The sequence below is a fragment of the Colobus angolensis genome, unplaced genomic scaffold, assembly GCF_000951035.1.
Source record: "Colobus angolensis palliatus isolate OR3802 unplaced genomic scaffold, Cang.pa_1.0 Scaffold14, whole genome shotgun sequence".
NCBI lineage: Eukaryota > Metazoa > Chordata > Mammalia > Primates > Cercopithecidae > Colobus > Colobus angolensis.
In genome coordinates, this window is record NW_012114488.1 from 21,747,382 (window position 1) to 21,768,686 (window position 21,305).

Genomic DNA, 21,305 nt, shown 5'->3' on the forward strand with positions numbered 1-21,305 from the left:
AGGGGGAGGGGAGGGAGGGAGGGAGGGGGAGGGGAGGAAGGAAGGAAAGACATGCATAACACACCCACCATTCGGTTTTGTTTTTTTTTAACTGATGATAAAAAATAAAATAAAATTCTTTGGGATCCAAGTTAGAGAGAGCTGTTTGCTTTGTCCACAAGGAAAGGCTTTGAGAAGCCAAAAGGTGACTTACTAATTCTACAAAGAATTTACCAGAAGGAAGGAAATGCAGCATCAGTGAATGATGCAAGTAACCAGCACCTGGAGATGTCATCAGCTGAAACCAAAATGGGGCAGACTGAATAGTGAAGAAAGATGTGTCAAAATCGGGCAAGGAATAAGGTATGAAGTAGGGGAGAAATGATAAGGAATTTATAATAAATCTCTGAAGTATTGGCTATTGCTTTATGTATAACTTGGCATGTTCCCACAGGAATAGGATCAGGTCTTAAAGAGTTGCCTGTAGGCCATCTGAAACTGTTAAATGCATTAGGAAAGATATGTTAGATGTATTGGAAAACTGTTAAATGAGTTGAAAGTAATTGTTACTAATTACTTCACATAGTGATTGTGAGGGCTGAGAGAGCATATTTAAATCATCCAACAATGTTCAAACTGTTGTTCTTTAATATGAAATAACTTCCTCCCATTATACTACTAGAACAAAACAAAAACATAGTTGCAAATAAAGAGTCTTAACAGAAAAGAGACAAGACACCATAATTTTTTAAACTGTCAAATAGGTTGACAGATGAAAATACTTATTATAGTGAATATAAGTGGCCTAAATGCGCCCATCAAGTCATAGAATTTAAGATTGGTTTAAAAAATTGAATCTGAGTGTATATTTCTTATCAAGGCACCAAAGGTGAAAAGATACAGAAATTATCAAAGTACAGTGCTAGATAAATTTTTATCAATTTAACTTTTTAAAAACTAGGCACAACAATGTAAATTTAGAAAAATTGGAGTTTGGAGTTTTTCTAAAAGCACCAAATTGTAAAAGGTCATTATAATTGATAGTTCATAATTCACAAATATGTTAATATGTGCAAAATAGGATAAATAAATATAGAATAAAGTAAGAACTATTCGAAAGTAAAAGGGAAAACAGAACATTTATAATCCAGTCCTATATGTCTACAACAGATTCAATAAATAAAAATTATAAAAGGGCTTAAAGAAAAAATGATATGATTAGAAAGTATATGATAAAAGATATTAAAAGAAAAATGCAAAATGAAACATGAGCTTTGAGTTTAAAAAAGAAAAAGCTGATATACAGAAGTGGACAGGTCAGTTAGAGATGCTGGTCAAAGCCTTTGGAGGTGAGGAACTATTCAGAGACAAAGTCAGGGTTCAGAGGAGAAGTCATCCAGTATCTACAGGAAAAGAAAACTGAGTCATTAAAATGCTCACAATAAGTGTCTATATGGTAGGTAGAAACTGAATCCTTTTACTGCACAGTCAACACTCAATAAAATACACCACTTCTGATACTAGATGTGTAGAAGGTTTTCCCCACACACCAAGCAATTCACCAGCAGACACCAACCAGGTGTTCTACAATTTAACTCAGTTCTGATGTTAACTGATTATATTGTCACAAAACCTTTGTCACTACTCAGTACCATCATTAATTTTTCTGACAGGAAATCACAGTTTATTTTTTTAAATTTCCTATACTAACAAATTTAAATTTTCTACATATGTTCCTTGACTAATTGCATTTTTATCCAATAAAATTTCAGTCTTTTAATTATTTAAAAACTGGATTTTTTTTTCTTAACATAGGGTGTGGAATCCATCAAAAGAAAACATTCATTCAGTGTATTAGTTAGCTAGTAGCTGCTGTAACAAAGCACTACAAATGGGTTAGCTTAACAGAAATGTATCTTCCTACAGCTCTCAAGTTTACAAGTCTGAGGCCAACATGTCAGCATGTTGGCTCCTTTTGCAGTTAGTGAGGAAGAATCTATTCCACGGCTCTCTCCTAGCTTCTGGTGTTTCGTTGGCAGTCTTTGGCATCCCTTAATTTGTAGATGTATCACCCCAATCTCTGCCTCACATTCACATGACATTCTTCCTGTGTGTATGTCTGAGTCTCCAAATTTCCCCTTTTTATAAGTACATATTAGGGCTCCATCCTATGCCTGTATGGTCTCCTAACTAACTGGATCTGCAATGTCTCTATTCCAAATTAGGTCACATTCTGAGGGTAAAAGCAGTTGGGGAGCAGTTCCATATAAAGACTTTGGGGGGACATACTTCAACTCATAGCATTCAGTAATTCACGTATCAATACATTTAGGCAGAGAACATTTATGTTATGAATCCTACAATGCTTAGCCTCATGCTAACCATTGAAGGAGAGAGGAAACTTCCAGTTCCTGCCCTCACTGAGCAGACAGCTGAGATGTGGGACCTGCCACTCTGTTTTGCTCACTCTGCTCCAGCCACACCAAGCTCCTCCATGTTCCTAGGCACAGTTAGCAAGCCCCTTAGGGACTCGGCGTCTTCTCTTTCCTCTGCCTGGAACGCTCTTCACTAGATCCTTCAATTCGCCACTTCTGTGAGATCTTCCCTAACTATCCCATTTAAAATAGTGACACTACTCATCTCACACTGCCTATTTCTCCTTCTAATTTTCTCAAAAATTCTTTGCATCTCTAATATAGTCTATAACTTACTTCTTTGTTTTGTTTATTGTCTGCCTCCCCACTAGAATTAAACAACTTGAGGATACGGATTTTTGTCTGTTTTGCACACTGCTGTATCCTCAGGGCCTAAAATCATGCTCAGATGATGATGATGCAATGGATTAAGTGCTATGAGAGATACTACAGTGTTAAGGTTTAAGTTCAATATTCTCTTATTTATTTTACACACATTTATTGAGCACCTATTTAGGTATTGCTTGTGTAGTAGTGATTCATATCAAATTCACTTTCTTTTTTTATTCTCTCTTTGCTCTTCAGAATAAAAGCTTCCTAAATCATCAATTTAATTCAATATCGTTTTATTGCATAAGCTAAGGGCCAGGCACTGTGCAAATTATTTACATTAATTATTTATCTATTCTACAGAACAACCCTATAAGGGAAGCACTCTTACAATCACTTCCTACACAAGGTAACTGAGATGTTTTAAGCCTTTTCTGAGGTCAAAGTAGCAAGCCACAGTGCTAGATTACAAATCCAGATCTGTCAGTCACCCCTTTTCCTATCTAAAGATTCTTTCATTCATCATCTATCTAAAAATCAAAATACTCTGATATTGTGTCCTTAATTCCTTTTTTAGTCTGATTTTTAAGGAAAACTTTATTTTCCAATTATTTGGTATTTTTGTTTGTTTTAGTTTATTAATTCCAGATCCTATTTTCTAGTCATCTCAATAAGTACTGTATAAATTCTTACTCTTTGAAATTGAATTTGTTCATGGCCTACAATGATCAGTGTTTATTTATGAGCCACAGACCCCTCAGAAGAAAGTATAATCCATATTTCTGTGGTATAGAGTTGGTATCTGAAACTATGAGGCCAGGTGTTTTCTTGGCTTCACAGTAGAACAGAGTTTGAGATTATAATGAGCCAGCCACTCCACAGTTCAGACCCTCTCAAATACTTTCTTTTTGATCCTTAGTGGGGGACACGGGTAAAGAAGAGAGGATGATCCCTCAGATGTCCCATAAAATGCTATTTCCCTTGGTCCAGTATGCCTGACTACTCATGGTATTGCCAACTTACTTCAGGGAATCTGAGAACTCAGCCCAAATCATTTCCCAGGTGGTGCTGTTTATGGATTCTGTTCACTCACAGTATCTGTACCATTAATTTGTATTCAAGTAACTTCTGGCTTGAATGTCTTTGTACCTTAGCAGACAATCTTCTCATATTATGTTGCATAACCCCTACCTTGGAAACTGTGATATTGTGATGTAATAAGAAATACATATTTGGTCTCTGGCCCAGTTCCTGGCAGAGAACTCCTAAAACTCTTATCATTTTCTGAGTGATAGGAGTGCTAGGTGCATCTTTTGTTTTAATATTTGGTCCTCGACCCCAACTCCTGATACAAAGTTCCTAATCCTTTGGAATTTCCTGGGTGATAGAATCTTTTGTTCTAATGGGGTGACTCATGGTGGGCTCCTAGATCAGGGCTGGTCACCAGAAAGAACAAGCCATGAGGAGAGAAGAGCTGGAGATCCAATAATTGATCATACCCAAGTGATAAACCTTCCATAAAAAAATCCCTGAACACGTGGATGTGTCTGGAGGGTAGTGCATTTGGGAGAGTGTGGAAACCCTCCACTGCTTTGCCCACACCTCACCCTGTGAATCTCTTTCATCACGCTGTTCATCTGTATCCTTTACAATGTCCTTTGGAATACATTGGTAAACGTGTTTCCCTGAGTTCTGTGAGTCACTCAAGCAAACTAATCAAACCCCAGGAGTGGGTCATGGGAAGCACCCAATTTATAGCTAGTTGGTCAGAAGCATAGGTCACAACCTGGGGATTGTAGCTGGTATCTGCAGCAGAGGACACTCTTGTGGGACTAAGTCCTTAACCTGTGGGGTCAGTAAGATCCTTTACAAACATATTTGGCAATAAGCAGTAAGAGCCTGAAATCATTCATCCTTTGGCTCAATAATTCAGATTCTTGGACTCTATCCTTAAGAAATCATGTAAAACAAGGACAAATCTTTATATGGAAGGAAATTTGTTGCTATGCTATTCAAAACATTAGAAAAATAAAAAGTGTAAGAAAGTCTAAATGCTAACTGTTAAGATGAGGGTTAAATAAATTATGATTCATTCACTGACAGAAATATGAAAATTAGAAAAATTAATCTGAAGACTTGGTAGCACCTTAAAATGAATAGAAGTATAAAAGCAGAACATGTACACTGATTACTTTCATGCAGAAAACATGTGCATATGCAAACTAAGGTATTTTACTTTTGTATAATAAATTTCTTATACATATATTGCCTGAAAAATATATTTTAGTAACATTCAAAAAGTCATTATAACACAACATATTACTTTGTGCCAAAAATACTTCAGTGAAGTTCAGAGAGGAGGAAAATCACATCTAGCTCTAATGGTTGAGAAGAGATGTCATGCAGGAAGTTAGGTTTAAACTGGACATTGAACAATTTGGATGGCAGAGAAACGAGTACACATTCAGAAAAATAATTTTATGTTCCAAACTCCACATCACCCCAATTTGGAGTAAGAAATAAACTCAATGGATCTGTACATGTCTTAGTCAATCAGAATTAGAGTCCATGGACTCCCAAAAAGCCATATGACCTCCAAGTCTGACATGAAAATTACATTAAGATCAGCTAGAAATAGATTCGGTTAGGTTTCTGTCCATTTGTTTCTTAAAAGATGAACGTGTTATAAAAATACACCATGACTTCGTTATCTTTAACCAATTTACCTGTGAAATATGAAATAATAGATTAGGAATAAAATTTATTTTGAGAAACAATATGATCATTCACATGAAAACTATCCCAAGCTCTCAGATATTTTTAAATTCCTGAAAGATTTTCCCAGACTTACAGACAATGATTTATCATTACTTCATTCTAACAAACCATCACCATAGTTCTGAAATTATAACTAAATTTATATCCAAAATATACACAAGAGGAAGCTGTAGAAAAATTTCCAACATAAGGTTCCTTCCTAATAAAATGAATCCCTCACTGTATTCTAAGGCCTACGGTGTCAGGAACCGTGTATCATTTCTCAGAGTCTTCCACATATGGAGCACATGGAAGACAATAAATTTTTTCTGAGAAAATCAACACAGGTAAAAATCATAAAGCAAAAGACTAATAGACAACATTATAGAAATATTTTAAAATTTTGTGTAGCAAAAAAATCATAATAAAAGACAAAGGGCAAGCTAAAACTGAAAAACATTATCTGCAACACGTCAGGAAAAAGAGATGCTTTCTTTACAATGTTCTCTTACATGTAAATAAGAAAAGATCGGCATCTAAGAGAAAAAGGGGCAAACATGCAGCCTATCTCCAACACCACGATATCCTAAGGAAGGAATGATCATTAGAGAATAAGTATAGAAAAAAATCAAGATTCACATGGCAGGTTTAATAAGCTTGCTTAATAATACAGAATTTGAAGAGAAATATTTAATAAACATGAGGTGTATTGATGAATGTGCATAATCCACTCAGCATTGTTATTACGATCTATGTTTAAACACTTTACATTGTTAATTAATGTTGGTTAATATTGGAAGTTCTGTTAATTACAACTAAAATGTCAAGTAGCATTATCGCAAACACATATTCATTTATATTTCATGGATATGTTTAATTTCTTGAGGGAGGGAGAAACACCTTTGAGACACAGAGAGTAATTTTATGTAATAGCACCACAGAATTGATTCACATTGTTTTTCCATGTTTACAGCTTTTTTTTAGGTGTGTATATACTTGCATTCAATTCATTGAAAAAAAAATTCTTCTTTGCAGACATAAATAATGGAATTCTTGCCTGTGATAAAGCAAAAATAAAAATAAAAATTTAAAAAATATGGAAAAAAGAGAAAAACAAATGCAACTGAGGGTTGTGAAATGCCTAGGACTGAAATCTAGAAATCTGCTTATTAATAACATAGCCTTTTGATGTCATTTTTAGAAATACTAGAGACTATTTTCACCTCTCAGATTGTCCTTTCTTGCACTCGGCATCCTTGAGCAAGAAAGACTGTGTTCTCCGCACTGTATGATGGAACACAGGCAGCCACTTATTAATAAGAATCAATTTGAACTGCCAGGCAGAGATGAAACATCAGCACAAGTGATTAAAAGGTTACATTTCAATTCAAACATCTAAGTAAGAAAAATAGCCATTCCCACAATACCAATAGACTTTGAAACTGGCTATGTTCACCAATATCCTCAGGATAAATGTACAGATACGTGGACCAAAAGAAGACATTTTCCCTCTAATATAAAAGTAAATTACTTAGGGATAATTTGGCCTAAGCCCATAGATCAGTGGTTCAGGATAGAGCAAGGTATGACACCTATGAGAATAGTTCTTCAGCTTTTAAATTCTAATTGAGCCAGTTATTTTTCTCTTTATTTTGTACAAATTTATTGAACAACAAAGTTTAAAATTTAGGCTCTAAACAAATTTTATAAAAATCATTTTTCACCTTGGTGTCTACTTTTCTGCCCCATAAAAGTCCTGTGGCAGAAGTCGAAAAAGCCAAGGAAAAAGAAATGAGGAATTAAGTCAGAGAAGTGATGGTGTAAATGAGAGATAACTAGGGCCTTGAAAGTCCCTGCAAGGAGACTCAGAATTCAGCTCTAAGTCAGATAGAAAACTGCTGGAGGATTTTGAACAGAGAAGTAATTTTAATTTTTTGGCATTTTAATGGGGTCACTCTGCCTGCTGGGTTAAGCATAGCCTGTATTTAAGATAAGGGTTACAGAAACTATCACTCTAAGCCAGATTGAAAGTTCAAGGTGGGTTGGACCAGATGGGGACAGGAGCTGGTAAGAGACGGTTCATTTGTGGATACTGCCGAAGGAAGAGGCAAAGCAATGTGTCTGGAAATGAGGCATGAAAAGAAAATGGAAATCAGAATGATTCCAAAGTATTTGACCTGAGCAAATGGAGGATATTTGCTGTTGACAGAGCTGGGGGAATCTTTGCGGGACTGGGTCATGGAATGAATGCAAGAGCTCAGTTTGAGAGTTATTGGAAATGTCTGGAATTTGAAAACTTCCATTTGCATATGGCAACGTCAAGTAGATCATTAAGTATACATGTCTCAAATTGAATGAGATGACCAAGAAAGTGAGGACAGAGAGAGGGGAGAACCAGAGTTAGAACTCTGGGGTACTCTGACATTTAGTAGTAAAACAGAAAGAATCAGCAAAAAATGTCTCAGCCAGTGGTATAGAAGGAAACCTGGAGATCAGCTGTACTGGAGATCAATTAAAGAAAGTTTATTAAAGACAATGAGTTATCAAGTGGTAAACAATGTTGGCAGTGGTTACCAGAGACCGGGAAGAGTAGTGGGGAAGGGTATGAACAGAGGTTTATTGGGTAAAAACATACAGTTAGAAAGAAGGAATAAGTTCTAATGTTTAACAGCACAGTATGATGTCTATACTTAACAGTAATTATATATTTCAAAATACCTAGAAGAGAGAATTTGGAATGTTCCCAACATGGAGAATCGATCAGTGAGGTGACGGATATCCCAATTACCCTGATTTGATCATTACATATTGTATGCATGAATCAAAATATCGCATGTACACCATAAATATGCATAATTATTATACATCAAGAATAATGTAGATAATTAAAATGAGGACTAAAAACTGACCAACAGGTATTACAATGTGAAATTTCCTTGGTGACTTTTGATAAGAGCAGCTTCCCAGAGTAGTAAGAATAGTCTAACTGCAGTGTGCTCAAGAGAGAATGAGTCAGCAAATTCAGATTGTGGGAAACTCCACAGGCAAAGGAAATAAATTGCAAGGAAACTAACGCAGAGAGAAGATCCATATTAAACGAGATTAAAGGAGACAAATCAACCAATTATAACAAATGGACTTTATGTGGATGAACAAGCAACAAGAAGATATACCCACAAAAATTTGGATTCAAACAAATCATAAAAAACAAACTAAAACTGTGAGAAGTTTTACCCTGGATACTTGGTAATATTAGGGTTTTTTTTTATTTTTTAGGGGTGATTGTTTCATAATTACGTTTGCTTATTAAGATTATTTCATGTATTTTAGATACACTTACAAAAGGATTTACAGATAGAATTATATGATGTCTAGGATGTGATTCAAAATAACACCATAGTGGGTAGAGATTGGGTGGGAAGAAGAAATATTAATATAAGGATGGGATAAGATTGCCATATGTTGAGAATTGCTGAAGTTGAGTAATGGTACCTGGTGGTACTGTTCTCTATCCTTTTTATATGTTTGAACTTTTTTATAATAAAAATTTTAAAATTGTGGTGTGGGGGATCAGAGAGAGAAGAAAAAAACAGGACCCTGAGTATAGACAACTTTTTCAGAGTTTTGCTGTATAGTAGAGATTCACGTGCAGTAATCAGAGGGGAAGTAGAGTCAAGAGTTGTTTTTAAGAGTTAAGAATACTGATTTTGTTTGCTGCTGCTTGGCCTTCCAAGAAGAATTTAGTTCTGACAAATAATTTAATTCTTTACTAACCAGAAGTTAAGTTATAGTGGTGACTTTAAGAGAGGTCAAAAATTGTTCTAAGAAATCAATACACAAATATCCAACTTCAGTTGACCTCACAGAATGCTTAAGAATCATCCACATTATAAAGTTTCTAACAGTCTTATTCTTTCCCAATATAACTACAACCATTACTCACAACTACATATCCATCAAAAACACACATTCAGAAACTCTCTACATAATAACATTGAATGAAAATTCTGTTTCAAAGTTATAATCTGCTAATATAACTCACTAGCAAAGTATTAGCGCATGATAGCTAATAAATTTGGATTAAATATAACCAATGCCTAAATCAAAAAATGAAGAAGCAAGGAAAATTGTCATATACTTTGTGTAGCCATTCCTTAAAATCAAACTATCAACTCATTGGCTTATTAGTAGAGTTAATTCTTAAATGTTTTCCTTAATCACTACTGTACTCATTTTTTTTTCAACATCGCTGGCTAACAAGTACTCAGTTGCTGTAACAACTACCCACAAATAAATAGAGAGCAGGTGAATGTCTGTTTCTATGGTTTCTATTTACAGTAGAGAGAGATTGTTTAACACTTGCTACTTTCCTTTTATAACAGAAATTTAAGTATTGCCTTCTCCCTATTCTTATCCTTCTTCTCCTCCATCCTGTAATGCTATCTATTTTCTTTCTCTTCATCTGGCTCTCTTTCTCAATCACCATTACCCTAACTTCCATTAAAAGTGATTTAATTTCAGTTTTCCATTCTAGGAAAAATGTCTAGACAGAAAAGGAGCAAACAGTGGGAGAGCTGCCTGCACTTTTTTAAAAAATAAGTTTGAGCAAATATACTTTGTTTCTTAAACTAGATCAGCAACTTAAGAAGAAATGACAGAGTTTCCTTCTTTGCTTAGACAAAGCCTCTTTCTATGACAAATCCTTGAGTAACAGGGATAGTTCCCCCCACCTCCATCTTTCAGCAATGTCTGATATCGGTTTGATAAGATAAGCTTCAGGAATGCAGTGAGCCAATTACTTGGGTTGCCCTCAGCAAATATACTTACTTACTGCTGGATCAAACTAAAATATTCATTATTTATACTGTGGTACAAAATTATAGTAAACAAAAGTTGGTAAAATATAATGTCACATGGATAACAAAAAACATCAGTTTGAAAAATAATTTGGGATCATTTTTCTCATAATATCCTCTGTACCAAATTGAATCACCCAAGTGTGCTCAATGATCTGTCAGTGTACAATGATGTGATAGAAACGGTAAAACAAAATTCTTTTTGAGATATCATACCAAAACTGTTGAGCAAAGATTCCTGGGAGATAGTCTTCCCTTGCATTTGAGAAAATTAGCTTCTGGGAAGTGACTTTTAAAGTCAAACAAGGTGGTAATATTCTTTTGAAAAGGAAAAAAAAATACTTTATTCATTAAATAAGTAAAACAATGTTAAAACATAGATGTCAATGTACTTAACTGTAAATGTAAATGTACAGATATATTGAGCAAATTCAATGAGCACTGTCCTATGTCAACATTGGAACTGTGCAGAAACATAGAAACCTTCTCTAATCCGAGTTCAATTATGTATTCCTTTAACTCCTCAAAAAGCAATTTCATATTGTACATGTGAGCATGCCAATGGAAAAAAAGTTACTTTTAGTATTATTAACATAGTATTTCTTTGAATATCAAGTATTTCTTTGAATATCAGCAAATAACACATACTTCAGGTTTGTCCTAATGGAGAATGTCAGGCACACCCAAATGTATCAGTGCTTTCTTTGTAGACTTTCTTAATCACTCAGCCAAGCAAAGCTATTAACTTACTCTAATTCCCTACAGAAGTCTTTAGTTTTACCGCCTTTAAAATGCCTGTACAGCCAATTTCCCATTAGTAAATGTAAAAGATTTTTTATATTACTATTAAGTTGCTTTAACAAATTCAATTTTAGGTCCCTGAAGTCTCTTACTTGGTTCCACTGCCTGTACAATAGGTGTCTGTATTTTTGTGCATAGCTTTCTTTTTACATTGAGAAAGATAAACAACACCAAAGTGTAATAGATAATTTGGTTGATATAAAGAAAGTAGAATGAGGAAAGAAATGGGCTTAATTCACTTTCAATGACAATGATTAGAATTTCATTTTCTACACTACACACCCAATAGTAAAGGAGCAAAAGCTCCAGGGATTTTAAAAATATAATTAAAATAATGTAAGCACAGAATCATGAACTTTCTGGCATGCCCATATTTGTCTGACTTATTTCCATACTGAGCACAATATCCATATCCAATCTTCCCTCAGCTAATGCATACTATTATCTGTCTACTAGTAAATCCTTTCTTATTCTCTATAGTTTCTCACACATTCTCACTTTACTTGTTTTCCTTAAACATTAGCTTATTTCTTTTATTTTCGCCTTTGGGGTCATTTGTTTAATAAACATCTTCTTTTCTGATGTTTATTAAAAATTCACCTGCTTTTTTAAATCACATTTTAAACTACTTACTTACTTACTGCTAAACTAATGTGTCTCCTCTTTTTCTTTGTCTTGATTGTTTTCTCTACACCTCGTATTTCTCCTCTACTGCACCTGGGTCTCATTCAGGTAAAGAAAGGCCCAACTGAAGGCACTTTCCTGCCGTGCTTTACAGATTTGGAGGAAAACAGAATGAATGCTACACATGTGTACAAACCCACAAATGAGGGAAAAGCGCAGGGAGCTTGGGTCAAATTCTCTAGCAAAGATGTGCACAGTTAGAATTGAAAAGCAATGGGATAAACAAGGTTAGAGGCAGAAGAGACAGCACCAACCAGCATGAGAGCCAGAGAAGCAAAATGGGAGCCAAGTAAGGAAGTAGCTAGAGGAGGTTTCTGGCCAACATTCATTAATTACAATTCTATCAAGCAGCCTGTCATGTTTGGTTTACAATTAGTCTTCCAACCAAGCTCAGAAAGACAATTTAAAAATGTATTTTTTAATTAGTGTATAGATTAAGATATAATATTCTTTTTTCTTTATAATTTAAGGTTCTAAAATGTAAAACATGTCAAGACTGATCATTATTATTCATGTATTACAGCAGGTTAAAACAGCAGATGCCTATAAAACTCCACATATGTTCTATAGAATAAGAATTTAAAAGAATTCAAAAAAAGGGAGTGTGAAAAGAAAATAAGCCAGACTTAAAGACAAATATGGTTATTATGAATAAGCATTAGGTGAACTCTGAGCTTCCTAGTGGCTAAGAATAAAGAAAACTGTGATGTGTAATAAATTTTTAGTATCTGCTATGAGGAAGCAAATCAATTTTTCAAGAGAAACGAACCTTAAACTTTTGTCCATACTAATCTTACAACACAGGTTCTTACATTTTTTTAACATGATTCCTTTTAGAATATCATAAAACCTATAATCCCCAGCCCAGAAAATCACAGAAGGCTGGCACTGATCTTCAGCGCCTCAGCTCCAGCGCCATGGCGCCCTCCAGGAAGTTCTTCATGGGGGAACTGGAAGATGAACGGACGGAAGAAAAGTGGTGGAGCTCATCCGGCATTCTGATCGCGGCCAAGGTGCCGGCCGACACTGAGGTGGTTTGCGCTTCCCTGGCTGCCTATATTGACTTTGCCCCAGAAGCCAGAGCTGAAGAATGCTGTGACTGCGCAGAACTGCTACAAAGTAACTAACGGGGCTTTTACTGCGGAGATCACCCCTGGCATGATCAAAGACTGCGAAGCCAGTCTGGGGTCCTGGGGCACTCAGAGAGTGGCATGTCTTTGGGGAGCCAGATGAGCTGATTGAGCAGAAAGTGACCCATGCTCTGGCAGAGGGACTCAGAGTAATCGCTTGCATTGGGGAGAAGCTAGCTGAAAGGGAAGTGGCATCACTGAGAAGTTTGCTTTCGAGCAGAAGAAGGCCATCGCAGATAACGTGAAGGACTGGAGCAAGGTCATCCCGGCCTACGAGCCCACGTGGGCCCTTGGTACCAGCAAGACTGCACCACCCTAGCAGGCCCAGAAAGTACACGAGAAGCTCCAAGAATGGCTTAAGTCCAACGTTTCTGATGCGGTGGCTCAGAGCACCCGTATCATTTATGGAGGCTCTGTGATCGGGGCAAGCTGCAAGGAGCTGGCCAGCCAGCCTGAGGTGGATGGCTTCCTCGTGGGTGATGCTTCCCTCAAGCCCAAATTCGTGGACATCATCAATGCCAATGAGCCCCATCCATCTTCCCTATCCTTCCTCCCAAGCCAGGGACTAAGCAGCCCAGAAACCCAGTAACTGCCCCTCTCCTGCACATGTTTCTGATGGTGTCATCTGCCCCTTCTTGTGGCCTCATCCAAACTATACCTTCCTTTACCATTTATATCTTCACCCTGTAATGGTTGGGACTAGGCCACTCCCTTCTACGCTTAGTATAACCTTGGAACTAGATGTCACTAAGGTGGCTTCTCCTTGGCTGAGAGGTGGAAGGGGTGGAATTTGCTGCTGGGTCCCCTAGGCCCTAGTGAGGGCAGGAGAGAAACCATCCTCTCCCTTCTTACACCCTGAGGCTAAGATCTTCCCCTCTGAAGCCAGGAGTGCTGCCCTTTCCCACAGTGTCCGCACCTGTGTGTGCTGTGTATGTGAACCACACACATGTGAGGGAATAAACACCTGGCAGTAAAAAAAAAAAGGAAAAAGAAAATCACAGAAATTTTATAGACATTTTCAGAGACTCATGAAGTGTTTCAAGCCTATCCTTGGAACCTCTAGGAGTCCATGATCTACATATTAAGGATTCTTGTCATTAGAATGGACATGGGGAAAGTTTTAAAAGTCATAGTGAATAATGACAGCAGAAACTGCAAAATCTGTTTTTATGTCTTTCTTATTTATGTTGAGAGCATAATATTAAGGGATAATTTAGTGAAAATAATTGTGTAAAGAAGGTAAAGTTATGAACTACATATGGGCAATCACAATGTCTATATTTGACCTTATGGCCAGCATACTAGCTACCTTTATTTTTCATGGCATAAGTGACATCTAATAATTTCTTCTAATAATGTCCTATGGAAGTACAGAATCTATAATACTCAAATAAGTAAATCTAATAGCAATCCATTTATAATTCTCTTACTATATTTTATAGTTTACTAACATACATTGCCAAACAATGTATTATTTGGTTTTCCTTATTTGTGGACTTGATAAAAATAGAATCATGTTACAGGTAGTTTCTTGAAACTTTTTTCACCCAACATTATGCTTCCAAATTGCATCCATGTTGTTATACATCACTCAAGTCATTATTTTAATCTTGAGTTGTTATACATCACTCAAGTCATTATTTTAATATTTTATTCAATAAATAAGCCATAAATTATTCCTCACCCATTAATAGACATTTGAATTGATTCTAGTATTTTGCTATTAGAAATTTAGGTGTTATCAACATCTTCTGGGAAAAAGGTTTTACTCTGACAATGGAAACAGGGGAAGAACTCATAGGCTCACTACTAGTAATAGTCTAAGTCTTGGGCTAGCTGGTTATATGGATGTTCATTAATTATTATGCTTTAGAACCCACCTGAAAGTTACATATATTATTTTGTATTTATAAAATATATTTTTAAGTTAAAATTAATAAACTAGAATATTTTATAATACTAAAAATTTTGAATAATGGAGATTCATGCTCTAAAAGATGGTAGAAATTTCTTTAAACACCAAAATTTTCAAAAGTGAAAAATTATCTATGGGGATTCTTTGGTCTTCACTAATTATTATGTAATAATGTTTTCTATCATTTTCCCAGGACCTACGAAATCAATAGCATGACTTTCCATTTTCCTAAACTACACTTCCCTGTTAGACTTTGATAAGAGATAGCACAGAGTTCAAAGTGATTCAGCATCAAAACAAGTACCTGTCTGTTTTGCTATAAACTATTGCATAACACAAATGCAAGGTATTGAGTTGCTTTTTTTATTGTTTTTATATGAAATATCACTGTATTCTCTGGATTATAACAGCCTAAGGCTAAACAGAGGAATACTCTATAACCACTGTATACCAGAAAAGAAAATCAGGGCTTCCTAATTCATTCCCTATCTGTCTTCTAGGAAAGTGCAAAGAGGATCATGTGTTGTTCTTGTGTATAAAAGATTCCTTGAAGCATCTTGGATCAAGTCTTGCATAAGATGGCCAAATAGGAACAGCTCCAGTCTGCAGCTCCCAGCAAGATCAACACATAAGGTGGGTGATTTCTGCATTTCCAACTGAGGTGCCTGGCTCATCTCATTGGGACTGGTTAGACAGTGGGTGCAGCCCACAGACGGCAAACAGAAGCATGAGGCATCACCTCACCTGGGAAGCACAAAGGGTCAGTGAACTCCCTCCCCTAGCCGAGGGAAGCCGTAAGGGACTGTGCCGTGAGGAATGGTGCACTCTAGCCCAGATACTACTCTTTTCCTACAGTCTTCACAACCCACAGACCAGGAGATTCCCTCGGGTACCTATGCCACCTGGGTTTCAAGCACAAAAGTGGGCGGCCGTTTGCGCAGACACCGAGCTAGCTGCAGGAGTGTTTTTCATACCCCAGTGGCGCCTGGATCACCAGCAAGACAGAACTGTTCACTCCCCTGGAAACAGGGCTGAAAGCCAGGGATCCCAGTGGTCTAGCTCAGCAGACTGTACCCCCACGGAGCCCAGCAAGCTAAGATCCACTGACTTGAAATTCTCACTGCCAGCACAGCAGTCTGAAGTTGACCTGGGACACTAGAGCTTGGTCAGGGAAGGGGCATCCACCATTACTGAGGCTTAAGTAGGTGGTTTTCCCCTCACAGTATAAACAAAGCCACCAGGAAGTTCGAACTGGGCAGAAACCACCACAGCTTTGCAAAGTTGCTATAGCCAGAATGCCTCTGTAGCTTCCTCCTCTCTGGGCAGGGCATCTCTGAAAGAAAGGCAGCAGCCCCAATCAGGGGCTTATAGATAAAACTCCCATCTCCCTGGAACAGAGCACCTGGGGGAAGGGGCAGCTATGGGCACAGCTTCAGCAGACTTATACATTCCTGCCTGCCAGCAAAGGGAAGCCCATTAGACTAACAGCAGATCTCTATGCAAAAACCCCACAAGCCAGAAGAGAGTAGGGGCCAATATTCAACATTCCTAAAGAAAATAATTTTCAACTCAAAATTTTATATCCAGCCAAACGAAGCTTCATAAGCAAAGGAGAAATAAAATCCTTTAGAGACAAGCAAATGCTGAGAGATTTTGTCACCACCAGGCCTGCCTTACAAGAACTCCTGAAGGAAGTACTAAATATGGAAAGGAAAAACTGGTTTCAGACACTGCAAAAACATAACAAATTGTAAAGACCATCGACACTGTGAAGAAACTACATCAATTAACGGGCAAAATAACCAGCTAGCATCATAATGACAAGATCAAGTTCACACAATATTAACATTAAATGTAAATGGGCTAAATGCTGCAACTAAAAGACACAGACTGGCAAATTGGATAAAGATTAAACACTCATTGATGTGCTGTATTCAGGAGACCCATCTCATGTGCAAAGACACACATAGGCTCAAAATAAAGGGATGGAGAAATATTTACCAAGCAAATGGCAAGAAAAAAAAAGGAGGGTTGCAATCCTAGTCTCTGATAAAACAGACTTAAAACCAGTAAAAATCAAAAAAGGCAAAGAAAAGCATTACATAATGGCAAAGGGATCAATGCAACAAGAAGAGCTAGCAATCCTAAATATATATGCACCCAATATAAGAGCACCCAGATTCATAAAGTAAGTTCTTAGAGGCCTACAAAGAGACATAGACTCTCAAACAATAATAGTGGGAGACTTTCACATCCACTGTTAATATCAGACAGACCAAAATAAGACAGAAAATTAACAAGGATATTCAGGACTTGAATTCATCTCTTGACCAAGCGGACCTAATAAACATCTACACAACTCTCCACCCAAAATCAACAGAATATACATTCTTCTCAGCACCACATTGCACTTATTCTAAAAGTGATCACATAATTGGAAGTAAAGCACTCCTTAACAAATGCAAAAGAACAGAAATCATAACAAACAGTCCCTCAGACCACAGTGCAATCAAATTAGAACTCAGGATTAAGAAACGTACTCAAAACCACACAACTACATGGAAACTAAACAACCTGCTCCTGAATGACTACTGGGTAAATAATGAAATTAAGGCAGAAATAAATAAGTTCTTTGAAACCAATGAGAACAAAGACATAACGTACCAGAATCTCTGGGACACAGCTAAAGCAGTGTTTAGAGGGAAATTTATAGCACTGACTGCCCACAGGAGAAAGCAGGAAAGATCTAAAATTGACACCCTAGCATCACAATTGAAAGTACTAGAGAAGCAAGAGCAAACAAATTCAAAAGCTAGCAGAAGACAAGAAGTAACTGAGATCAGAGCAGAACTGAAGGAGATAGAGACATGAAAAACCCTTCAAAAAAAATCAATGAATCCAGGAACTGGTTTATTGAAAAGATTAACAAAATACATAGACTGCTAGACAGACTAATAAAGAAGAAAAGAGAGAAGAATCAAATCATTTCAAAAATGAAAAAGGGAATATCACCATTGATCCCACAGAAATACAAAATGCCATCAGAGAACACTATAAACACCTCTACACAAATAAACTAGAAAATCTGGAAGAAATGGATAAATTCCTGGAAACATACACCCTCCCAAGTCTAAATCAGAAAGAAGTTGAATCCCTGAACAGGCCAACAACAAGTTCCAAAATTAAGGCAGTAATTAATAGCCTTCCAACCAAAAAAACCCCAGGACCAGATGGATTCACAGCTGAATCCTACCAGAGGTACAAAGAGAAGCTGGTACCATTCCTTCCAAAACTATTCCAAACAACAGAAAAAGAGGCACTCCTCCCTAACTCATTTTATGAGGCCAGCATCATCCTGAGACCAAAACCTGGCAGAGACACAATTAAAAAAGAAAATTTCAGGCCAATATCCTTGATTAACATTGATGCGAAAATCCTCAATAAAATACTGGCAAACTGAATCCAGCAACATATAAAAAGCTTATCCACCACAATCAAGTTGGTTTCATCCCTGGGATGCAAGTCTGGCTCAACATATGCAAATCAATAAACATAATCCATCATATAAACAGAACCAATGACAAAAACCACATGATTATCTCAATATATGCAGAAAAAGCCTTCAATAAAATTCAATACCCCTTCATGCTAAAACATCTCAATAAACTAGGTATTGATGGAATGTATCTCAAAATAATAAGAGTAAATTATGACAAACCCACAGTCAATATCATACTGAATGGGCAAAAGCTGGAAGCATACCCTTTGAAAACTGGCACAAGACAAGGATGGCCTCTCCCACCAATCCTATTCAACATGGTATTGAAAGTTCTGGCCAAGGCAGTCAGGCAAGAGAAAGAAATAAAGCCTATTCAAATAGGAAGAGAGGAAGTCAAATTGTCTCTGTTTGCAGATGACATGATTGTGTATTTAGAAAACCCCACTGTCTCAGCCCAAAATTTCCTTAAGTTGATAAGCAACTTCAGCAAAGTCTCAATACAAAATCAGTGTGCAAAATTCACAAGCATTCCTATACACCAATAACAGACAAACAGAGAGCCAAATCATGAGTGAACTCCCATTCACAATTGCTACCAAGAGAATAAAATACCTAGGAATACAACTTAAAAGAGATGTGAAGGACCTCTTCAAGGAAAACTACAAACCACTACTCAAGGAAATAAGAGAGGACACAAACAACTGGAAAAATATTCCATGCTCATGGATAGAAAGAATCAATATCATGAAAATAGCCATACTGTCCAAAGTAATTTACAGATTCAATGCTATCCCCATCAAGCTACCATTTACTTTCTTCTCAGAATTAGAGAAAAACTACTTTAAATTTCATATGGAACCAAAAAAGAGCCCATATAGCCAAGACAATCCTAAGCAAAAAGAACAAAGCTGGAGGCATCATGCCACCTGACTTCAAACTATACTACAAGGCAACTGTAACCAAAACAGCATGGTACTGCTACCAAAACAGATGTATAGACCAATGGACAAAACAGAGGCCTCAGAAATAATGCCACACATCTACAACTATTTGATCTTTGACAAACCTGACAAAAACAAGCATTGGGGAAAGGATTCCCTATCGAATAAATGGTGTTGGGAAAACTGGCTAGCCATATGCAGAAAACTGAAACTGAACCCCTTCCTTACACCTTATACAAAAATTAACTTGAGATGTATTAAAGACTTAAACATAAGACCTAAAACTATGAAAACCCTAGAAGAAAACTTAGGCAATACCATTGAGGACTAGGCATGGGCGAAGACTTCACAACTCAAACATCAAAAGCAATGACAACAAAAGTTAAAATAGACAAATGGGATCTAATTAAACTGAAGAGCTTCTGCACAGCAAAAGAAACTATCATCACAGTAAACAGGCAACCTACAGAATAGGAGAAAATGTTTGCAATCTATCTATCTGACAAAGGGCTACTATCCAGAATCTACAAGGAACTTAAACAAATTTACAAGAAAAAAAACAACCCCATCAAAAAGTGGGTGGAGGATATGAACGGACACTTCTCAAAAGAAGACATTTATGCGACCAACAAACATATGAAAAAAAGCTCATCATCATTGGTCATTAGAGAAATGCAAATCAAAACCGCAATGAGATACTATCTCATGACAGTTAGAATGGCGATCATTAAAAAGTCAGGAAATAACAGATGCTGGAGAGTATATGGAGAACTAGGAATGCTTTACACTGTTGGTGGGAGTGCAAATTACTTCAACCATTGTGGAAGACAATGTGGTGATTCCTCAAGGATCTAGATCCAGAAATACCATTTGACTCAGCAATCCCATTACTGGGTATATCCCCAAAGGATTATAAATCATTCTACTATAAAGACACAGGCACACAAAATGTTTATTGCAGCACTGTTCACAATAGCAAAGACTTGGAACCAAACCCAAATACCCATTGGTGATAGACTGAATAAAGAAAATGTAGCACGTGTACACCATGGAATATTATGCAGCCATAAAAAAGGATGAGTTCATGTCCTTTGCAGGGACATGGATGAAGCTGGAAACCATCATTCTCAGCAAACTAACACAAGAACAGAAAACCAAACACTGCATGTTCTCACTCATAAGCAGGGACTGAACAATGAGAACACATGGACACAGGGAGGGGAACATCACACATCAGTGCCTGTAGGGCGGTGGAGGTCTAGGGGAGGGATAGCATTAGGAGAAATACCTAATGTGCATTAGGATAAATACCTAATGTAGGTGATGGGTTGTTGGGTGCAGCAAACAACCATGGCATGTGTATACCTATGAAACAAACCTGCACAACCTGCACATGTATCCCAGAACTTAAGGTATAATAATTTTAAAAAAAGATTTCTTGAATAGATATATCTGAGTGCAGTATTTTTATTTTATTAACTTATACTACTAGTATACCAGAGGGAGGGAAAGATATTAAAAATGTAGATACAAGGTTTATAATTAAATATTCAAGTACCCCTGACTCAGTATTTCCAAGTTGTGGTCCTGATGCCCCCATAATCTACTGTCCTATATCTGTATTGTGAAGTTTCCTTCACAAACTTCTTCATGAATTTTATATATATATATATACATTTGCTACCTCTACTTTAAGACCTAGGACTGAACTCATTCTTCCCACAACATGACCTCAAAATGTGAGAGGTCACCCATGAGAAAAACTGATGGATTTTTCTAATACATTTGGGAAGGCCAAATCCGTGGAGCTAAAGATGAACCTTCAAAGTAGCCTCACTCTACTCCAACCTCCAAATATCCAACCCACCAGGGGATACTGAATACCTACCAAATCTGATGCCCTAGAAAGGGCCAAGCCTTTGATAAATCACAACCAGACATGTGTAGTTTTTTTAGGAACCTGCAGACTCTACACAGAGATGAAGGCAGCTGTTTCCCA

At 36.8% G+C, this 21,305-nt stretch overlaps 1 protein-coding gene and 1 pseudogene across 2 annotated transcripts in view; one reads left to right on the forward strand and one right to left on the reverse strand.

Annotated features, from left to right (window-relative positions):
• FRK (fyn-related Src family tyrosine kinase) overlaps nucleotides 1–21,305 on the reverse strand; it is a 115,314-nt gene that overhangs the window by 80,475 nt on the left and 13,534 nt on the right. The window lies entirely within an intron of this gene.
• Nucleotides 12,706–13,540, forward strand: LOC105506790 (annotated as a pseudogene).